Below are 23,060 nucleotides of genomic sequence, written 5' to 3'. Positions count from 1 at the left end.
CGGTTCCTCTTTCTGGCTTTCCACTTTAACTCCCACCTTCCTCCCTTCCCTTACGGCACGATTGAGGTGTCCACAGAAAACAAGTGAGACGTTACCGCGCCTTTTCCTTCCTATAAATCAATCAATCAATCAAGCAGCAGAGGTGCCTCAGCTACGGAGCCAGTAGCAGGCCCGTGCATTTTTTCCTTCTTCCTACAACAACAACAACGACAGCATGCTTACCTGACGCTGGTACTACAGTGATCATCAAGACCGAGTCCTCGGGTGGAGGCTGTTCCATTGCACTGCGGTCAGCTGAATGCCGCCACTTCCCCAGACTGGGGAGGCTGGAGCATGTAATTTTTGGTAGTAGGGGTTCGGCTTACGCGCCAACCCCTGTCATAATGAAATCGAAAAAAAAAAAAAAAGACATCACAACTTTCTCACGCTCCATTCATTGGATTCCGTGAGTGTAATACAACTTTACGCATAAATGAAGTTTGATGCGTGGTCGCTAAAAAGCCGCTTGTGGCTTGCCGTGTCTTCAAAAATGCGTGACGACCAGTGTCTCTTCGTTGCTAATCAATATAAGCTTAGGCTCAGCAACATGCTGAAATCAAGGGAAGTACCTCTCGCTACGTATTTCCTGGCGTAGCCGAGCTAAGCCACTGCCAATGTTTTCGTCGGAATCGAGCACGGAACCTCAATGGGGACCCGAGGGGCTGCTCGCTGTCAGTGAACCTCAGTGTGGTATTGCGCCATTTAGTGGCGAACAGTGGACCGCGGCCAATTCGGTTTGGGTGGGTCCCTGGTCACTCGTAATTTTGGTTCCACATAAACGTCGCCGGTTCCACATAATTCACTTTTCCCAGATAATTTATCTGGAACCAGACGCTCTGAGGTTGCTCTATGTGGAACGGTACACTGATGTCGCGTCTCTGGCCCTCTTTTTAATTGGAACCAGCGCATTTTAACTGGAACGTACTCTGTTTAAATGGAACGGTCGTTTTTACAACTCCAGCGCGTTCCACTCACCTGCAACGTGTTCGAAAGAAACACTGTGGCGTTTCTGATAAACCCGGCAATGTCGAAAAAGAAACGATTCCACTGTTATATTTCCATTTGTGCTTTTCCCTCAGCGCAGTTGGTACCATTTGGAATATGGACCAAACGTCAATTAGTGCTCACTGGTGCAACAAAAGGAGCAAACACAACTGGGAATTTTCCTTTTGAAACCAGATGTCGTTTTTTGACTGGGTGGCTACAGTAGAGCACAAAATGTGTTTACCCTTACACAGCGTACTGCATACATTTGATTCCAAGTTTGAAATTTTTTATTATTGGCTTGACATTTAGAGCAAAGGCATTTCCGTAATATTTGGCACTGACGAGGGCTATAGCAAAGGAGATGAAAATATTAGGCTTGATTTGGATTCTTTCTTTTTTTCTTGATTATTGGTACAATTCTAATTCTGTACACTGATGTCGTACGTGTCTCGTATATTCTGGGGCTGCAGATTTTTATTACATAAATTTTCTTTTTTGTTTTTTTCCGGCTGTTCGTAACCGGAAAGGGAACTCTGCGTTTGGAGAAGCCGCTTCGAGTGCTGAATACGTTTTTTGAATACGTTTTTTGAATACGTTTTTTGAATACGTTTTTTGAATACAAATACGTTTTTCTCTTCCAATATGACTGCCAGATGACCCGCAATGCTGTGATAATTCAATGTCGAAGAAGGCCAAGTAAATATACATAATCCAAACAGAATTGAGGGACAAAATATTCATGCACATAATTCCTTGCACTATAGAAATGGTGTTTGGCAGTTGGCCACCCACATTTGAAAGTCACCATTGAATTGCTAATAATAAATGTAGGTTGAACACTAGTTTTGGTTAAATTCGGACGAGGTCAAATTTCGGGTGTCCATGCGGCCGAATTTTGAGGATGCGGGCAATGACACGTTGCCCGCATTGATGACACGTTGGACGCTATAGACTGGAGAAAAATACAAACAAACACATTCCCTAATCTTCAAATTTTAAATAAGATAAGCCCAACAAAATACACGAGTTACTGTCCTTGGTGCGGTGCAAGCCCCACACTCTATCACATCTCTTGGGAATGCCAGGACAAACCTGACCCAACGTTAATAGTGCCATGCCCGACACACGAGCAGTGGGAGGCGGCCCTGACCAGCGACAACCTGGACCAGCAAGCCTGGATTATCCAGCTAGTCCGCAAGTCAGCTGCTGCCAGCGGAGCCCTGGACTAGGGGCACCGACCACCCAGCTCCTGCGAATTTTTACTGATTATATGCTCATTAAAAGTCTTCTCTCTCTCTCTCTCTCTCTCTCTCTGCGGAAACATTCTGCATACCTCTATATGCAAACGCGGCTGGCACGGTCGGGTTCGAACATTAATTGGTACTCCGGTTGAGGTACTCTGAGAGTTGTGTACTTCGCCCTTAATATCACATTCGCCGCAGCGGCGATCTTTCTTAACATTGATAGAGGCTAAAGCAAGCCGCCGCTTGCGTGGGTGGAAATAAAACCCTCCATATTGCAGGCCAAGTTGCTTTATCGCTAACACTCATGAGCAAAACCAAATAATGCTATTTGGCGCAAAACGCCGGCGAGAACATGGAATTTCTGTATTACCCAAGTTCCTGCCCAGCACGCTGCGCCAACGAACGCTTGGTAACACGCTTTTGCAACCACGTGATTCACGCTACAAGCACGTGCGTGCCAGTCACCTTACATATCGTACGTTAGTGAGCCTCCGCTTCGAAAAAGCTCGTCACGACGCTCGCCACATAAAGTTCAATCTCCCTAAGCACACTAAACATTCAGCATACCTGCCACTGTCAGGTAGACATGACCGCGTGCTTTGTTCCGTGACGCCGAGCCCGAGCTTCGCCGAAGATGGTAAGATAGCGAACGAAACTCGACAGTTCACACGCGCGAAGCGCTTCATCACGATAAGATATGGGCACGTTCCCGGTGGCCACGAATCAGGGTGCCTTATCAACCAAGCGACTTCGTTTTGTTGCGCTCCTCAGTGCTCTTCCTTTCTTGTCGCACCTAAAGCTCACTGATTTCGAAGCTCCGATAAAATGGACTATTGCGACTTTGACACCTAGGTCCAGAAGGCAGCGAATGAAGAATACGCAAGGTTTGTGCCTCCGCGACACCCTGCAGCCGACCTAGTGCCCAGGTAAGTGCTGTCTGCTTGAAAACGTTGAGCTTTGCTTGAAATCGCGATGGCTCGTCACAAACAGATAGTATCGTTTCCCTAACTCGCGCAAACCAAGACTCCTCGCACACATTCATGATATGCTGTGGGATGCAAGTCCGGCCTTTGATTTTTGCTCGTTATTACAAACTTTTCGCAAAAGCAGCCCTACAGAAAGCGCAGTCTGTGCTGTAAGCAATGAACTAAAGGCTACCGGATGCAAGTACACAGCTTCTATCCTGGTCGCGGCGGCCGCTTTTCGATGGAGGCAAAAATCGTATCTCCCGTGTGCTGCGCGAAGTCAGTTAAAGAACCCCTCATGGTAAAAATTTACCGAGATGCCCACAAAGGCATCCCTCATAGCCTGTGTCGCGCTGCTGTGTTAATCTATATAAGACAAAAAGAACACCAAATTGTGCAGACCTATTACCTATGCTGTTGGGCTCATTTTACTCTGATTAATTTACTATTGGGTCTATAGGATTAAAGTTGTACCCCGTTGGGATCTTATTCTATTTTTGATTTCCTAATTTATGTACTACTCAAGTACAAAGCCTACGATGTTGATGCCATCACCTGCCCGTCAAGTTTTGTCAACAGTTTAAATATGCACTTCATAAATATCATGTAGGCAATCATATTCAATCAATGTTTGTACTCCCACCCATTATGTAATACCCCCAATGTGGGGTCTTTAAGGTAATAAAGTGAAGTGAAGTGAAGTCATCACCTAGGTAGCTCCTGATATTAGTCAATAAGTGATATTACTTGCGTGCATGTGGTAATGCTTATGTACAATTTCGCAGCTGTGTTTTATATCTCGTTACAGTCCGTCATTCTAAAATCATTCGTCAAAGAATGTATTGGCCAAGTTTGGCAGGAGATATATGTGGGCAACGAAGAGGTCGCTGCAGTGAATGACACGTGCATGTGGCTTCAAACGCACTGTGGAACTGTTGACCAATGCAACATTGTCCTTGTAATGGTGTATTTTATGAGGACACTCGCCTGTGGTACATGGAACTTTACCAGGCGAGGTAAGTAATTTTTAAACGACAGCTTATACAACTTGTTCGGCCGAAAAGCCGTCGGCGTTGTAGTTGTCGAAACGCTTGTCGAAAATAACCGGGGGCTGCGTTGGAAAAAAAAATGTATAGTAGTAATTTATCGTTGTATTGATTAATAGTTGATTGTTGTGTGATATGCAGTGGTGATTTTGTGAAATCACTATAATGGAATACTTAAGGAAATTAAAAAGTTAACAAATTGAAAGGGGCAATTGTGTCAAAATGCCCAAAATGAAAAGCCGATGATTGATGATGGTAATCATGAATATTTATACTGTCTAACTGATTAATAAAATAATTGAAAAAGAGGTATTTAAACCTGTCAAGTTGTCAAAATGTTCATAATGAGAAGCCAATGCTTAATGATGCTAGACGAAAAAAATTACAGTGTTTAATTGATCAATAATTGTTATAGCTGAATAAATGAAAACTTTAAAAAAGAGGGATCAAAGTTGTTCAATATGCTCAGAATGAAAATGCAATGCTTCATTATGATAATGAAGAAAATTTAGTGTGTAATCGATGAAATAACTATTTTAATTATTCAAATTCGAAACATTGCTCATGATGTCAAATTGCACAGAATGATTAGCTAATAGTTCCTGATGCTAAGTATCGATGTACAAAAATTAATAATAAACAACAAGAAACAAAATTTATGAAGTACAAAAAAGGAAGGTACAAAATTATAAAATTTTGTTTGCTAAATGCAGACTTGTTCTAAACATAGCTAATAGGGGGTAGCAGGGAGGTGTACGTTCTGCTAAGAGTAATGAATAAATATTTCTAGTAGAGAACCAAGGATTCAAAAGTTGGTTCATTGCTGTCCATGAATATTGTTCGATTTCAGCTTACTTTTGTGCCGAAACTTCGTTTTGAGACTACGGTTGACATATTGGAAGCGAAGTTCATCGAAGGGAAGCAAAATCTACAGCTTGACTTTTTTCTGACAGCTACCTTTGCCCCAGAAGAGCTGCGCTCCACCTCACCACAGAGGTATTAAATTCAATAGCGCTATTAAAGGTTTGAAATGCATTACACACAAATCGTTGCATACAAAGGAAAATGTTTGGTTTGGTTTGGTTTGGTTTGTGGGATTTAACGTCCCAAAGCGACTCAGGCTATGAGAGAGCAAAGGCAGGGCCATATCCTAAAAAGAAGATACATCATTATACAATCTTTGGTGAAGCCAACAATAACCAATTCGAAATAGGGGATCAAAAAAGCACTAAGACAAACCAAGTTACGGTTCGATAAATAAGAGGATGGACAGGCAGAAATTTTGCAACGCGCAAATTCAAAGAAACTTAAAACAGTGAACAAAGGGGGTTTAGCTATGATCCAGGAAACGCATTTCTTTTCCGTGCAATGAAATTGATGGAGTGCTGATACAAGAGTCGCCCGCCTTAGCAATGAAATAAGCCTCGATCACCTGAAAGGGATCGATCGAGGCTTATCGTTGGCTTCACCAAAAGTTGTATAATGGTGTATCTTCTTTTTAGGATGTGACTCTGCACGGTCTGGGTTTTATTAACCCAGACCGGGGAGGAAGATTCTAAATGTAAAAATTGCTGCCAAAAAGGCAACCGTAGGAATCTCCATCTTCCCAGCGTCACTTCCGGGAAAGATCTCCCTGTGTATCGTTGCCGGGAGAGATAATTTGAAAGGAGGTAAAATGGCTTATAACAGTTCCACTATGAATCATGTTAACCGAGCGCTTACAGACAGAACAGGGTTAGGGCATCTGTGTGACAGGGCTTCCCACTCTCGCCGTTACGGTTGCTATTTGTCTGGAGCCACTTTGCCGGAGTACCATAAATAACATCATTATTCGCGTTGTTGAACTAGACGCTAGTAAAATTGAAGTACTGGCCTATGCGCATTATGCGCAGATTTGCTGCAGTCACCGCAGCACCACAGGACACGCAGCAGCGATTTTGTTTCCGGCTTTGTGATGTAACTAATAGACGTGGAAATCTGGATAATTGCGTTCGCCTTTGGCACGGGAACTGGACATCAGTGCCTAGGTTTCATCCATATAAGATGTTCTTATGTTCCTTCCAAATACCTAGTTAGCCCTCTCGACAAGTGTAGAGAGAATGAATTTCAGAAGGAAACTTTTCAAGAGCTGTCAACGCCTACAGAGGCATTGTCGAGAAACAGCCTGTCCATTTTTCTCGCGATCTAACATACATGTATATCGTCATCACTACGCGATATTGGTGATATGTGGTGGCATATATATCGGCCAGTTGTAGTGATTTCCTCGCGATTTCACTGGATGCGGGGAAAAGGAAGGTACACATATAGCTATTAAATGCCATCGTGCAAGAACGTTCGAGATCACTGCGGCACGCGCACTGGGGGAATGCGTGAGTATTCTTTTTTGAAAGAAAGAAGAGACAGGGAGGAAGGGGCTCCCAGTTCGTGACGTCACAGCGTGACGTCACGAATTGGAAGTCACCCTGACGTCAGCTGAGCTATTCTAACTCCCTGGGCCGAGCTAGCTGAGGGAGTTAGAATAGCTCAGCTGGAGCGACTTAGCCAATCTGAAACAGGAAGAAAAAATACTAGAATGGATAGACATCCAACCGGGATACACTGCTCATAAGACAGTGGATATCCCGGAAGAGATAAGAGCCAGGATACGCGTCCCGCCTATGCCAAAAAATATGCACCCCTAATATAACAAAGAGAGGCGCGGGCATAGAGCCAGAGCCTACGAGAAAAGAATGGGAGAACAACCAGCAGAACAAGTGGCCTACGTAGATGCTGCATGTGGACGGCAAGGAGCAGCCGTATCCGCAGCAGTCGACGGAACAGGAGCACCTGTAGTATCGGCTTCAAGCCGCACGAGAGACGCCAACGCGGCGGAGGAATTGGCAGTAGCGCTCGCTTGTGTCGGTACCAAGGCTAAATTCATACTATGCGATAGCAAAAATGTGGTCAGAAATTTTGGGAAGGGAAGAATATCAGAAGAAGCTAAACGAGTCCTCGAATCGAGGCCGCTTGAGCGCAACGTGGAAATTATATGGATACCAGCACATGAATCCATCGCAGGGAATGAGGCTGTTCACGAGTTTGCCCGAGCTCTCTATCACCGGGCGGCTGCCGAGCAGCCCTCTTGCATGGATATAAAAGATAGTCTAATCTCGTATAAAGAGGTTACAGAGCACTATAAACTAAGCAGAAGGGTCTATCCGCCGCCAGACCGTTCCCTCGGAAACGGGGAGGCAATTGCATGGAGGAGGCTACAAGGGGGCAATGATATTAGTCCCTTTTGGGTATATGCAACAATTTCAAAAGATGAAAAGGATCTACATTGCATAACATGTGGGTGATGGGGCACTCTAGTTCATATTATTTGGGAATGTAACAACAGCCCAGGAGCTAAAGAAAATATAGATAGAGACGCCTGGGAGACCCTGCTGCGAAGCGAGGACCCCGCTCAGCAGCAGCAAGCCATCCGCCTGGCGGCTGAGGCCGTGAAGCAAGAATGTATATTCACCAGACCTTAGTTCGCGAGGCTCCTGAGTAAGGCTCCATCAGGCCTGCGTGCCGGGGAGGCCGAAACGGAGCTTCTTCTCGGTGGAAATAAAGGTTTTCAACAACAAAAACCCTGACGTCACCCCAAGGAAGTCAGGTACCAAGTGACTCCCCTTGAACGTCGACTTTATCCGCTTGGCTGTTTCGGCGTTTGATTGATTTTTATGGCTGTAATTAACTATAGTTACTCCGAATGCATCATATTTTTCCCTTGCGAGATTTTTTCGTCATCTGTCTAGTGCAACTATCCCTTTTCTTATAACCACTCGTTTCGTTCCAACACAATCCTGCCGACATGGCATACCTGACGTCTAAGTCACTTCATTGGCACTAATTCATTACCTAATTACTCTGCGTACACCAGATATCTTCCCCAGCGAAATATGTTCATCTTCTTCTAGTGCAACCTTTATATCTTTTTACTTGTTTCGCTCAAACGTGATCCTGCCGACAAACGTGACAGGACCTTGAAAACATACCCACTTAATGCTTACGCATTGATGAATTTTCTCAGCTGATCAATGTGATTGTGGTGGGGGCGTGCCTTTCGTTGGGGCTGTAATTTGACGAAGAAGTTATGTCGACAAACACTTATTCACGTTTGAAAAATTATTTCTTTGCATTTATTTCTATTGTTTGAATTCATTCGTTATATTCTTCAAACTGCTTTAATGTGATGCCCTGCAGCAGAAAAGGCAACGTCGGTTTGTCGCAGTTACACTGATAACTCGAGCGAAAGCATGGTCGACTCGGTGAATTTTGTGGTCGACTTTCGGGTTATCCGGACCAAATTATGTGCGCAACCCGGGCCATATTTGTGGGCGGTAGTCAGTCTGGGCTTGGTTCATTACACTTGGACGTCACTTTTGGTGAAATTATATATACCAAGGTCAATTTTCTGGTGACTCGGGCTGCATTTTAGAGGTGGCACGGATCAATTTTGGTGGCGACTACGGACTGGCCGTAATCGATTGTTCGCCACTACATGGCGCAATACCGAAATGAGGTTCACATACAGAAAAAAAAAGTCTGTGGTTCAGCTACGGTTAATCCTTGTGTGAAGCGATAGCTCCGGCCGAGGTGCGCGGCGCGCCTTTCTGTATAGTCGATATTGACGTCAGGGATCATGTGTCTAACCACGCAGCTGCTCACGCGTGAAACTACATCCCACATCAGTTGACCTTTGGCCTTGACCTTTGACAATTTGACCTCGAAGCTGTTTGAAGATCATCGCAAGCACACAATGGCCTGCATGCCCAGTGTTGCAGCCATCAAGAATAAGACGATTACAATAGGTTGGACTGTCAGCTACAAGGGAAGAAGACCTGCACTTGTGGCTAATGGACAACACTAAGAGCCGGAGCTTGCTCCAGTTTCTTGAAGACGTTAGACTACACCGACCTAACTTAAGTTAGAGACAGCCTCATTCTATGTCGCATGGCAAGTTTTCGAATAAAAAAGTCGGAGCCGCCAGCAGAAATCGGCAAACGTGAGAAGAGCTTACTCTTTTTAAACTTTCTTTAGAATTCGTGGCGCGCAGGACCCCGAGTTCCTAATAAGGTTATGTGTTCGCTTCAAACAAAAAATTCTTGGGAACGAATCTGCTTTGCGGATTTCCTTTTTTGCGAAGTCACAAGCGTTCGTTCCGGCCCCGCGTCCAAACTTCATCTCGCGTACCCAAGTGCTTTTGCATTTAATTAATTTTTCTCGCTTACGGATAAAATTTTACTCCACCTGCCCTGAGCAGCATGAAGAGGTTTTGATGTCTTGCCTTGTCAAATGTAAGCGAGAATTTACAAGCTGCAATCAGTCCTCCCGTGACGGTTTCTGTCTCGTTAGGTTTTCTGTGGCTGTTCTGGGTTCCTAGACACTGTTTATAATAGGCTGCATATGTTCTTCAAAATATATTTCTGCAACAAGATGTCACTGTGAGGGCATGACATCCTAAGATGTCAACTTGGCAAATACTGGTGCGCCCCTCCGCGGTGGCGCAGTGGTTAAGATGCCCCAATACTGCGCTGAAGTACCATTCAGGGTTCGAACTCCACCGCCACCGGCTGCGTTTCGATGGAGGCGAAAAAAAGGGGCGCCCGTATGCTGTGCGATGACATTGCACTTTAAAAATCCCCAGGTGGTCGAAATTACTCTTTAGCCATCCACTATATGGCACCTCTTCTCTTTCTTTCTGATTCCACTACCACCTTCCTCTCTTCCCTCACTGCTCGATTCAGGTGTTTAAGGTGCCCATGCCTATATAAAAGAAAAAATAAACATGAACTGAAAACAAGTACTCACAAAACGTTGAATCCCACAAGTAAATTTGTCTTATTCCTTTTACCTTTTCTACCGCTCAAAAAAAAAAAAAAGAGGCGTTTTTTTTTCTCTCCATTTCCAGGTATTTTTTTTTTTAGCCTTCATATCTCTACTCAATCTGGCTCGTGTGAGTGACTTAATTCGGCATTGATATTTCACCGATTACAATTTATGAAAATATCAAGAAATAGACCTTTCCGGTTTTTCCACATTAGGTGTTATAATACGGATTAATATTCACATATGGTCGGCTTTCGTCCGACTGTACCTTACCTCATACATTCTAACTCTTGCAGTTAGCACAAAGAAAGAACGATAAGCATCAGTAGTTTATAATTCGGTAGGTCAAAATGACTGTGTAATTATAGGTTTGCCACATTATCCAGAAGGCCTGGCCTGACAAGATCCCAAAAGTTGCCCCAGCCGTGAAGCCCTACTAATCCATCAATAGTCAGTTATACACAACTGATGGCTTTGTGTTATGGTGCACGACTTGTGCCCCAGACATGCCCGAAGGAAGTGCTTTCTAAGCTCCATATGATCCATCAAGGCATCGTCTTATGCAAAAACACACCTCGCCAGAGTGTGTATACTGACCCGGAATAAACCAGGACATTGAGGAGATGATATCTAATTGCGAAGTCTGCCAAAGCCATCAACGAGCTAACCAGCGAGAGCCATTCCTTGACAGGGAACAACGCGTCCATGGGAAAAATTGGCAGTGGGCTTCTTCCATCACAGTGGTGCTACTTATTTGCTCTTAGTGGACTACTATCCACAGCTTGTAAATGTCAATAAAATGTCAACAATCTGCCTCATTGGGGATCACAGTGCTTATGGATAAGTATACACGCTTTGGCATGCCTTCAGAAGTTGTGAGTGATCAAGGCCCTCCATTTGACTCCCCCGAGTTTAGAAACTTCAACAAGTAATAGGAAATTGTCCACAAACCCCCATCGCCGCTTTTCCCTCGCTCAAACGGACAGGTTGAGAGAACCATCCAGACCATAAATACAACAATGAAAAAAGCTCTATCCGAAGGCAAGGAACTCACAATGGTACTGCTGAACCACAGAGCAACTCCGATGAACGGCCTCCTGTCCTCAGCAGAGATGCTTATAGGAAGAAGGATAAGAACGTCTATTCCAGCCCATCCCAGTATATTGTTACCGAACTACCCGCACAAGGAGCTCCAGAAATAAACTTCAAACAAGGCAGCAGGCATAGCACAAGCACGCAGACAAGCATGCTCGAGATCTAACCCTATTAAGCAAGAACCAGCCAGTGTGGTTTTGGCAGGGAACTAAATGGGAGAAAGCAGTCATAACGCAAGTAGGCCGAGAGCCACTATGATATACAGTTACAGCAGCCAACGGTCTAGCATACATGCGTAACCAAGAACACCTACGAGTGCGGCGCTGCTCAAGGGATCCCCAGGCAACACCTGAAGACTACTATACTGTTGAGTCGAACGAAGAAAATGAGCCGCACCATTCTTCACACACGAGAGCCCTGCCTGACTGTCTCTCAGACCCGAGAACAGTGTCACTGCAAGCACTCCTGAAGAAGGCGCGCTCAGGAAGGTCAGTGAGAATTCCTTCAAGATTCGTCATGTGATTATTTAATTTTTTTTCGTTTTGTCAGTTCTTGTGTGGTGGCGTGTTATGTAATTAGAAGCGCCCACTAAGAATCCCTTCGTTTTTTACTCAATAATCGCCACTCCCAACATGGAGGAGGCCAGAGTCATATCACCCTCTCACCAAGGCGACCGTTCTCTGTCGTATCATCTGTCATAATCATAACCTGTAGTCATCCAGATATATCAGAGACGATATACCTAAAGAGTATACCAAGCTCTTCGATGCCCTTCGCTACTCTTCCTCCTTACTTACTCCACTTAGTTACTGTTAGAGAGAACAGATTATATCTTGCCTTCGCATTAGATACTAAGCTCTGCCAGATCTTACAGATTTCAGCATGTATCGTTAGCTAGATTGCATACGTTCCCTGACCTAGTTTACTCTCTTTCTGTCCTATATTGTTGCATCTTTTATTTTAATTTATTTAGGTCGGCAGAGAAGGCAAGTGTATTAGCAAGATGTGGCAGAAAGTTAGCTGGGCGGTCGAGATAAGGAACTCCGAGGAGGCAAGGTGGCCACATTTAGCTCAAGACATGGTTATTAAAGGGTGATGAGAATGGCCTTTGAACTGCAGTGGGCGCGGTCGCGTCGATAATGTTGATAGGGTCGCCGAGTTCCACACACTTTAAGTTAAACTCTTCGCTACACTCCACGCTTATGTCTCATATATGTGAGTACCGCTCCGATACAGCTGTTACAAATTTTCTCGTGAAGGACATTGGGTATCTCCTGCTCATCAGATGGTGGCGCTTGACAACGCTGGATGGTGACGGTGCTTGCCAACTATGGAGATCACCTTGTTTTCTCCATCAAGCTCGGCCCATTGTTTGCCAACGCTCGCCAACAGAGAAATCAGCTTTACCCCTATATTGACGCATGTGGGCTCCCTTATTTCAGAGCAGTTGCAGTTATTTCAGAGAGTAGTAGCCCGAACTTGCGGTCATTGCCTGCCCTAAGTAAGACTGCTGCCTTACCACTTTCCGTTCAGGCAAATAGAGCCAATCGTAATTAAGTAGTGATTGATATTTGTTCGATATTTTACATGAACAAGTGAAAAATCGCGTTTACTATGACTAACGTTCCTGAGGTCAATACAAAATAGTTTGGGACAACTCATTTGTAGCTCTCTGGTCCAGCATGTGGTGTCGTCCCAGAAGAGGTCAGAGAACGTGACGTATTTCTGATGCCATTGGGGCCTCTACCATCTTTGTACACAGATCACCCTATGGGCGCATTGACTCGTACCGCTGTGGTCGGAAACCACTGAAGTTTTGCCTCAGTGAGTTGTGATGTGCAGTTGCGCCACGAGTTTGTGCAGTACACTCACCTACCGCTTCGCGGTGCGGCAGATAGCTTTGGATAGAGAACAAGAGTCCCTGTTGCGTGCGGCGTAGGTTTCGAGGGACGCATATTAACCGACCGGAGCACAGATACGTCCGTATAGGGGTAGAGTTGTTTTCTCGGTCGGCGAGCGTTAGCAAACAATGGACTGAGCTCGAGGGAGACACCGAGGTCACCTCCATATTGCTTTCGTACGGTGGGCGTCACGTCTGGGCCATATTTTTCCAAGTGCCTTACGTCGATGCCAGCGCGGTATTAAGTCTTGGAAAGCGGGATTACAAAGTTTGCGCACTTCGTGTATACGCCAGGGTACACAGTAAAGTAAAATTCTCAGAGCGCGAGCAAACTTTGTTGCGAGGAACGCTGAAGCAGATCCTTTCAGCGGTTGCATGCCTTCCCTGCCCCAATCACCTTAATTCGATGCAGCATGCCCTTAGCGTAGGAGCGCTGTCAGGGGCTATGGAAAACAATGAAAGAGATTTCTAATTCCACGACATCCCTGGGTGTTGTGGAAATTTTATGAGCCAATTTTGTAGCATTTGAAATTCTCAAGTTTTTATTTCTCTGTCCTTAGCGGGACTCTCTACCAGGCTGCGAGATTAAAGCTTAGGTCGCGATCAGTGACGTTTACCGTACCATAAATCGGTCTCAAAACGTTCTTGACCTCACAAGAGGAATCTTAAAAAATAAAAAAAATCATGCTTCATATTAGTTCGACTCCCTTTGTTCTCCCTATCGGCGTTCTTTGCTGCGGAAATCTTCGCATTATCGCATACAATCAAGGAAGAGCATCTTGAACGTCTGAACACAAATGCTTCCGCAAGGGGCAAATTTTCTCTCCAGGCATTTAGTTTAGCGAGATCGGTTTTCATTGTGATTAGTTTAAGGATCGTGCCGACGCTGTGTTATATGGCTCCTAGACAGTCACGATCAGCAAACGGTCTCATCAGGGCTTCAGTTGCTGGCACCTAATAAACATGTGCGAACATTTCCATAAGGGTCAACCTTTATTCGAACCGACGGTGTAGTGACAAGGTTGCAGCGCAACTAGTTCTTTCGAAAGTGGTGCTGGGTTATCCGTTTACACTTGTGCCTTCGTAAACCTGAGAGCGTCATTTGCTTAAGGAGCAAAATCCAATATTTCTTACGGCTCTTCAAAAGCACCGAGACAATTGAGCAGTACGTTCAACTTTGCGACTCTGTCATTCCATTTGTGAAATGTACCACAACGAATGGTGCCGGCTAAAGTTCATAATGATGATGCATTTTGTGTCATAAAAAGAGCCTATTTGACATGTCATTGCCTTCAACATTATCACAACTACAACGCACGCAATTCAAATGAAGCTACGCACACGAGGACACCAGTCAGTGACTGTCCACTTCCTTTTTCGGGAACACGCTGTGTACCAAGTCCACAAATGGCAGAGGCCGCTGCACGGAACTGCGCCGCAAGTCGATCACAGAGGGTGCGCCGTAGTAATGGCTAACTCGCCGCCCCGGGGCGTGTTTATCGGCTGCGTGCGGCGCCCCCGCACGGCGCCCAACGGCGGAAGTGCATTAGGCGAGTGGCCGCACGCTGTGCGGCTCGCCGCCTGTCCATCGTTGGTCGCTGACTCGGCGGAGCTGCCCCGGCGACACAGCCCGGGGCACACGGCGATCGGGGAGAAGTGCGGGGTGGAATGATGCATAATCCAGACACATAAATAGATATACAGACCGAGATATACCGAGCACACAATGGCCTTACAGCGGGGTGGTGTTCCTCCTTGAGAAGCGTTAATGCAATATAGCCCACGGCAAGAAGCCTAAGAACGTCGCAGTGGAGGGGACTGACCAGGCCGCCGCCAATGCTGCGTCCACGAAAATTCAGTTTGTCGATCGGCAGTGCGTGTATATACGTACGAGACTGGTAACTTTTTCCGGGGCACCCGCTGAGATCGAGAAGGCATTGTTGGGCCACGTCAGAAGCAGCCCCGTTCCTGATAAGAGCCCTGTGGTCTATCGTGTTAAGATAGCAACCTGTAGCAACTGCTATTTCCGTGCGGCCCGGGGTAGCAGAAAGAGAAACATGAGATACATCTCGTATGTATTTATTTAATGATGCCCCTGAAGGCCCTCAGTGATGGTAATAGAGATGGAGGGGGAGGGAGTTGATGTACACTGGAATATTACAAACAACAGAGGGAAAGAAAGTAAAATTGACTGGCTAGATATAACAGGGTAGAAACACAAGCAAGATGAAAGAGAAAAAATAATATTAATATTATAATCAAATCTCAGGTAGCTGATACATATGTGGCCACGAGAACCAACGAGAGAAGTAACATCACACCTTTTTGGATGAAAAGACCAAGAAACAATAAGAACAATACGAAGCGAAAAAAAGGAAGCAAAGAAGCGCTTTTATTTATAATTACAAATATAATTGTGGTGAATCGATTGATGAGGTCAACGTTTAGGAAACAAGCCCATAAACGTTTCCGGCGGCAAAATAACTCTTCTATTTCAACACGAGTTGTTTAGAATATTGACGCTGGAAGTATGTGAGTAGTATGAAAAAATACAATTCGCAGCACTCAGTATTACCTAAGCAATAGGCTTGGTCAGATCGTTTCAAATGGCTTGTGTAAATTCGGTTTTGGGGAGGATGAGTGGAAGGTTTGGTTCATAAGATCCGATGGAGCTTGTCTGATGGTATACCTAACAAGGCCGAGCAGTTGGCAGGTAAATTTAAGGTAATGTAATTATGACATGTTAAATGTGATTACCCGAAAATGCCGAGGTACTCATAAGTACCGGCATGCTCGACACAATCGTTATTTATCGAGTAACTTGGGGCCATGCGAGAGGAACTGCGAGTGAAAGACATAGTTTTGTTTTAGAAATATTAAGCGCATGCATAAGCCAATGATGAACATCACGCATTTACTGTATCCACGTTACGATTGGTTAGTGGCAAACTCGAAAAAGTTAGGAAAATCATTGAGACAGACGCGCGCGCGCGCGCACGCACGCACGCACGCACGCACGCACGCACGCACGCACCCACGCACGCACGCACGCACGCACGCACGCACACACACACACACACACACACACACACACACACACACACACACACACACACACCCACACACACACATGTATATATATATATATATATATATATATATATATATATATATATATATATATATATATTAGTATGACAACATTTATAGTCAATGAAGGTAAACTTCAGTATAGCGGTAACGAATTTCAATCCAAATAATAACACCAGGTTAAATATATTCAAGTTAGCTTAGATATGAGTCTGTGATGAGAGACAATCACACAATCACAATTGGGAAAATCTAGAATAATGGCGTCAGATTGATAACCAGAATTTATGAATGAATCTAAATCACGAAGACATGTGGAGAATTGAGCGTGACAGGAAAATCGTTTGCGAAAAACGAGCTGGAATTCGAAAATAATATTGTTGGTTTCTGGGTAGCTAAACCCTACGTAGAAACTACATAGGAACTATGAATGGAGTTTGAAAAAAAGAGTCCGTTAGCGAGATTAGACGATAATTTGGCGAAGAAGATCGAGCGCCTGATTTGAAGTTGGGTATCAATTTGGCAATGCGACAGTGATGAAGTGTACAACCAGTTGGTAATGATTGAAAAAACAGGGCAGCTACGATTGTACTGACGGAGCGTGATCTCCTTCTAAGTATTTTGTTATCAAAGCCATAGTGATCCTAATCAGCAGAAAGCTTATTTAGTAAAGATAAAATTGTTTGCCTAGTCATTATTTTGCGGCATCGACATGTTTGGAATGTAATTTATGGGAGGAGCTGGGGAGATGTCTTCATTCGTGAATATGAAAGAGAAGGGGTCATTAAAGCTGAGCGCACTGAGTTTCTGAAACTGGTACTCCATCGTTGCGTCTGTGTAAGAATTATATTGGGGTTACTATTTTGTGTTTGTCATTTTCTAGCAGCGACGAGGATAATATGCCAGCATATATATGAAAACTGCTTGTTCAAAAACTAGAGTCTATACATAGTTAGCTTGAGGGACGTTTGATAGGGCTTGCCATTTATTTATATTTGACCTACGTGCTTGCAAGGCCGTTAGTAATCGCTTGCCTGTGAGCGCTTCTTTTTGTTACCCAGCGCGCGAAAGTGCTGTCTGAATCATTGTGCAGAGTTGACCTGTTTTACGGTAAATACTGTTGCAAAATGATTTATATTCAGGGTATTTTTAAAAGAAATCAAAGGATCATCAATATAACGCGATAAATATTCCAAAAACCATACAAACATTGGGTGCAGTATACAATTAATATTGTCATAGCACATTTCATTGTCACATGTTATTTTCTTTGTCCTCATTTTCGGTTTTTTATGGGAGCAAAAATGATTACGCATGTTAGATTTTGGTCGCGAGTGGCTGGGTAGCGTACCGCTGCCACCAGTTATTACATGCGTGGCTCGCGTGCTCAGCTCACCGCTGACGCCAGTTGTTACGTGCGGCGCGCGGCCCCTCGGTAGCGTTGGCCTGGCGGCTCCGTGGACGGCGGACGACGTCAACGGTCCCAGTAAAGACGAGGCGTCTTCTAACGAAACAACCTTTACTAAAACATCATGAAGGAACGGGCAGAGACGCTGACCCGGAGAGAATACAGACACGTTCACACAGCTGGTGTCTAGCGTCGTCTCCACGGCGCGTCAAAGTAGTCTCTCTCTCAGTGGAGTCGGCCGCTGCTTTTTATAGGTTTTCCAGTTCACAGGGAAAGGGAAAACCCTCACAGGAAATGGAGAGCCTGGCAAGTCTGGGCAAGATGGGATGACTCAATCGCAGGTGGTCCGAACGCATCTCCTCCACCTCCTGCAGACGGGCGAGGGAGGCGCACTCTCCCCCGAGCTCCGGGCTTGGCCGGCGTTTGCACACACACGCACGCACACACATTTGGCGCGTGGCAGGATCACGCCGAGACTTGCCCACGGGAGGAAGCGTTGCGCGGCTGATGAACGGCGCCGAAATGGCCGATCCGCTCGCGATTCTGCCTGTTGCTATGCGGTGGCCGCGTCAGCGCCCCACTTGTCGGTGGAGAAACGTAACACCCGTTATAACGGTATGTCAATATTAGCAGAAACCCAGTGGGAAAAACGGGGACAAGAGAAAATAACGAACAAAACTGTTTGCTATTCTTTGTTGTCCCTGTTTACCACACTGGTTATTCCCTAATGGTAATGCATGCAAACTAGCCCATTTCGACATGCCCATTATAATGGTATGACAAGCGAGGCCGTTTAGATTTATTTATTTATTCAAATACCCTAAAGGCCCTCCGGGGGTGGGGGGGGGGAAGGGGTATTACATAGGGGGGACACACGAAGCACTTTGGTAACACTTAGTTAAAAACAGACAACAGAAAAAAAATACAAACACCATTTTAGAAGTACAGTAGAACAACGCTAGATCGTAAATGGAAAAGAGTAACAGTTGAGATTAATGATAGAAAAAAAACTGCTTACAGCGCAGATTAAGAATACAAAAAATCTGAAAGAAGGTAGTGGTATTCGAGGGAGCACAAAAGAAGGATTATTTACTATATGTAATATATAAATCAGTTGTGTACAGGGACGTTACATTCTAATGTGAGCATGTAGCGTTTTGTGAAATTTGTCTGGGTGAATATCGGTGGCAATACTTGATGGTAGGCTATTCCAGTCATTTATGGTTCTAGGTATGAATGATTGTGCGTAAAAAGATAAATGGCACACCGGGCGATTGACTTTGTAAGGATGATCACGGCGAGGAAAAATGAGGCCAGGTGGCTGAAAGAAGTCGTCATGCAAATCGTCGTGGTGATAGAGCTTGTGAAACAGAGATAAGCGAGCGTGTTTTCGTGGTAGTGATAGTTGATCTAATTCGGCACGATTTTTTAAAATGTAACACTTGTGTACGGGGAATAGTCCGAAAAAATGAAGCGAACAGCACAGTTTTGCAGGGGTTCAATGTTTTGCTTGATGCAATCCTGGCTCGGGTGCCAGATTGCACATGCATATTCAATTCCAGGTCCGATTAAGGTAGTGTATACGAGCTTTTTTAAGTGTGAGGGTGCTTGCTTTAGTCTGTGTTTCATGATTCCGAGTCAGCGATTAGCAGTTGAAAGAGTGATGTTGATGTGATGATGCCATGTTAGATCCGTTTGAAAATTTACTCCTAGGTATTTGTATGTTGTAGTAAGGTCGACAGTATTGTTATTTATAATGTATGAGGTTAGAATGCGGGAGGAGGAACGCGTAAATAACATGCACTTAGTTTTGGTATGATTTAGGGTCATTTGCCAGTCAGAACACCACATGTTAATCTCGTTTAGGTCAGACTGCAATGCTTGTTGGTCAGTTTCAGTAGTAATTTTATGTAAATAACACAGTCATCGGTAAACAGTCTTACACCAGACGAGATGCAGTTAGGCAAATCATTGATATATATTAGAAAAAGCAATGGACCAAGCACGCTCCTTTGTGGAACGCCGGACGTGACTGGAATAAACGAGGAGTTACAGTGGTTTATATTTGTGAACTGCGTTTGGAATCACAAAAAAACCTTTTATCAATAAAATGACTTGTGTGTTACTGTTGAGATGTTTTAGTTTCGATAGTAGCCTGTGTTGAGGAGCGCGATCGAAAGCTTTAGAGAAATCCAGGAATATGCATCCACCTGGTTGCCGACGTCAATACAGGATATCAAGTCATTAGTAAATCCCACAACTGCACATCGCATGAATATCCCTTGCGAAAGCCATGCTGGTATTTGAAGATATGTTATTTTGCTCTAGGTATGTTATGATTTGCGAATGTAAGATGTGCTTCAGTAGTTTGCAGACAGTACTAGTTAATGAAATGGGTCGGTAGTTAAGAGGAGATGTACGATCGCCAGCTTTAAAAATTGGTATGACCTTGGCTTTGCGCCAATCATTAGGAATCTGACCGGATGACAATGACTGTGAAAAAAACGCACATAGGATTCCAGAAATACTTTGTGATGTGCTTTTTAATAGGTCGGATGCAGACGACAATTTACGATTGTTAAGAAGTGACATGATACCCGACTCGCTGATAGTTATTTCTTGCATGATCATATCTGAAAGTGTATCTATGTTTGAGCATGAAGGAACGTCCTCGCGGGTGAATACAGACGAAAAAGCGTTGTTTAGTATCTGTGCGCACTCTGATTCGGGAACAGTGGCTCCAGTGTTATCAGCAAGCGTAACTTCAGGATGGCTGCTGGGGTTTATTACTTGCCAAAATTTTCGAGGGTTGTTAGTCAGCATAGATGGTAGGTCATGGTTATAAAAGTGAGGACGAAAGGATTTAAGTAAAGCCTGGTATTCTTCGTCGCACTGCTTGTGTTTAAGCCATGATAATGTCTGATCGCTCTTGACGGCTTGCCTGTATAATCACTTTTTGTTGTTATTGTTCAAGCGACGAAGTTGCTTGTTAAGCCATGGTGCAGAACTGCTACTCCTAATTTTTATTTTGGGTATATACTTATCAACAAGGGCGGAGAATACACTTTTGAACGCATTCCAGTTTTGTTCAACGGTACGGGACGAGAAGCTAGTAAGAAACACGTCAGCAAAGACAGATAGTTCAGAATTCATTTTGTCAAAGTTGGCTTTGCTATAACATTCAATTTTTTTATTAGTCGCCTTTCTATCTCTTTCTGAACAAACAATGCTTCCAGTAATGATGTCATGATCGGAGAGCCAATCAAAATAGCTGATGTTGGTGCAAATGTCAGGAATATTATTAAGGATTAGATCGAGTATGCTGGAGCCTGTGGCAGTGCACTGTGTGGATTGCATAATGAGTTGAGATAATGAAAAATGTAAACATGACTGAAGAAATGCGTTAGATTCTCCCACTCGCGGGGACAGATTGTATTGTTAAATTAATATGGTGGTAATTGAAATCACCAAATATTAATATAGCGCAATTCGGGAACCGGTTGCATACTTCACTCAGAAAGCGAAAAAAGTCTTCAGCGAAAACACTGCCCGAATCTTGGGGCCGATAAAAAACACCAATAAGTATGTCTGTAGTACTGCATTTCAGCAAAACCCATACACATTCAGGAAACGTATTAACAATAATAGGTACACAAGATAAATCTTTCTTGAAGGGTAACATGATTCAGGATACAACAAATGCTCGGATATGTATCCAATCCTAGTCCCAAAATGTATCGGAACTTGGCGTGGATCGCGTTTTCGAGTTAACAAGCTGCGGTAATGGATGATCAAGGCAGGAGTGAAGAGAGGCATGAGCATCCGGATCATTGCCAATGACAGTTAAGGAGAACTAGTTGGTGCCTGGTAAGCTAAACCGCCAAAAATGATCAAGCCCACTGTTATGTTAACGCGTGAAGAATAGAGTGTTCTTTGAAATTGAGTGTTCTTGAGTGATTTAGAAGGGCCAAGCTCTTAGACTGCTCCCCATGTGCCGGGTCGTCCTCCGCAAATCTCAAGACGCATTTGTCCTATGCATGAATGAACACTAGCAGGCTATTGTTTAGACTGAGCAGCACGCCGACTGTAATCGTTTAAAAGTTATTCTTATAAATACTGTAATTTAAAAACATTCTTCATAACATCACCAGAAAAATTTGTCAATTTAGCGGAATGAAAGGTTGTGTTAAGTCACTGAATTTTACAACAATATTTTTCATGCTTCACTGGAGAGCTCCATCTCCAAATAGCGAATGCCCGGCTTAGCTGAGAAACCCGGCAGTACAATTTAGAACTCATTTTTTCCATATGGTAGTATTCATTTCTCATTATCAGTCCGCATCTCCAAACACTGACGTTGTGGACACGACATACAGTTAGTACAGTAACTCTATACAGCTCTATGAGTCCGACTTCCGCTTCGCCAAAGTCACGTGCAAAACGTGTAACTAACTAATATGTACCAATTTTGTTAAAACCATAACTGAGAGAACCAAATTGCTTGAAATAAAATGAAATGGATAAAAAAACTAAATAAACGCGGTGAAATCTATCGCAGATACCAACAACCGTTTTTGCTTATATCAGTGCTGCTGATGGCAGCGCCACTATAAGCATGGCGGCGCCATAGGGTTGTGCGGTTTTCTGTTTTGAACGCATTTTAATATATAATCAAAGAGTAATAAAAAATAAAGGTACCTGTGATTTATTAAAACAAGAAAAGTAGGCTGCATTAAGTTGATATATGAACGCAAATATATATCTGTATGTCTCTGGCATAAGTTTAAAATTCAGTATATTCACTTCAGACGCTCGAAACAGATGTTATTTTAGTAGCAAAACGAGAAAAAAAAAAAAGACACAGTATGACGCCACCATCTGCTAAAACCTGACTTTCCTGATCATTTTAAAATATAAATTCCTGGTTAAATCGCAAGCTCTTCTTTGGATACTGCCCTTAAGTGACAAGATCTGCCAGAATATGCCAATATTTTTATACTCGCCTCCGGCAGTAGGCTATCCCTTTAAGCTTCCTGCTAATTTGTTTCTGTCCTCTTATAGCCTTGTATGTCTATCTTTAAGCGGGATAATCCAACTGTCCCTCAAAGTGTCGTAACAAAAGCACCACAACATAAAATATACGACCACCCATCTACAACTAACACAGTAAGAAACCGCAAAAACTCCGAATAGCCGGCCAGTGCAATTTCTCAACTTAAAACGAGGAGGAAACTCACTATCAGCTCGTGGTGCATGCAGTTTATGAAAGCGTAGAAAAAGAAGAAGAAGAAGAATAGGTTTCGGTAAGAGCTCACACGCACGACGGTATTCCTGTTCATTTTACAGTTTTTTTACCGTTCTGAGCTTGCATTATCTTCTTCCGCACGCAGTATAGAATAACGTGCATTGGATGCTTTGTTTCGATTG

General features: G+C 44.0%; 1 protein-coding gene and 1 non-coding gene across 3 annotated transcripts in view; both read left to right on the top strand.

Annotated features, from left to right (window-relative positions):
* Positions 1-214: 214 nt before the first annotated feature.
* On the top strand, positions 215-378 carry LOC146200120 (U1 spliceosomal RNA). The gene has a single exon (XR_014705377.1). It is a non-coding gene; the product is annotated as a U1 spliceosomal RNA (small nuclear RNA).
* A 2,676-nt stretch (positions 379-3,054) lies between these two features.
* LOC146200119 (uncharacterized) overlaps positions 3,055-23,060 on the top strand; it is a 38,063-nt gene continuing 18,057 nt past the window's right edge. For both annotated transcript variants that reach the window (XM_084592874.1, XM_084592873.1), the window contains exon 1: positions 3,055-3,196. The gene's annotated coding sequence lies outside the window, so the exon portion shown is untranslated. The remainder of the gene's footprint in view (positions 3,197-23,060) is intronic.

The sequence above is a fragment of the Amblyomma maculatum genome, chromosome 2 (assembly GCF_055883805.1).
Source record: "Amblyomma maculatum isolate TAMU_Amacu chromosome 2, ASM5588380v1, whole genome shotgun sequence".
NCBI lineage: Eukaryota > Metazoa > Arthropoda > Arachnida > Ixodida > Ixodidae > Amblyomma > Amblyomma maculatum.
Note: the sequence above shows the minus strand (reverse complement) of the source record. Positions and strands in the feature narration are given on the sequence as shown.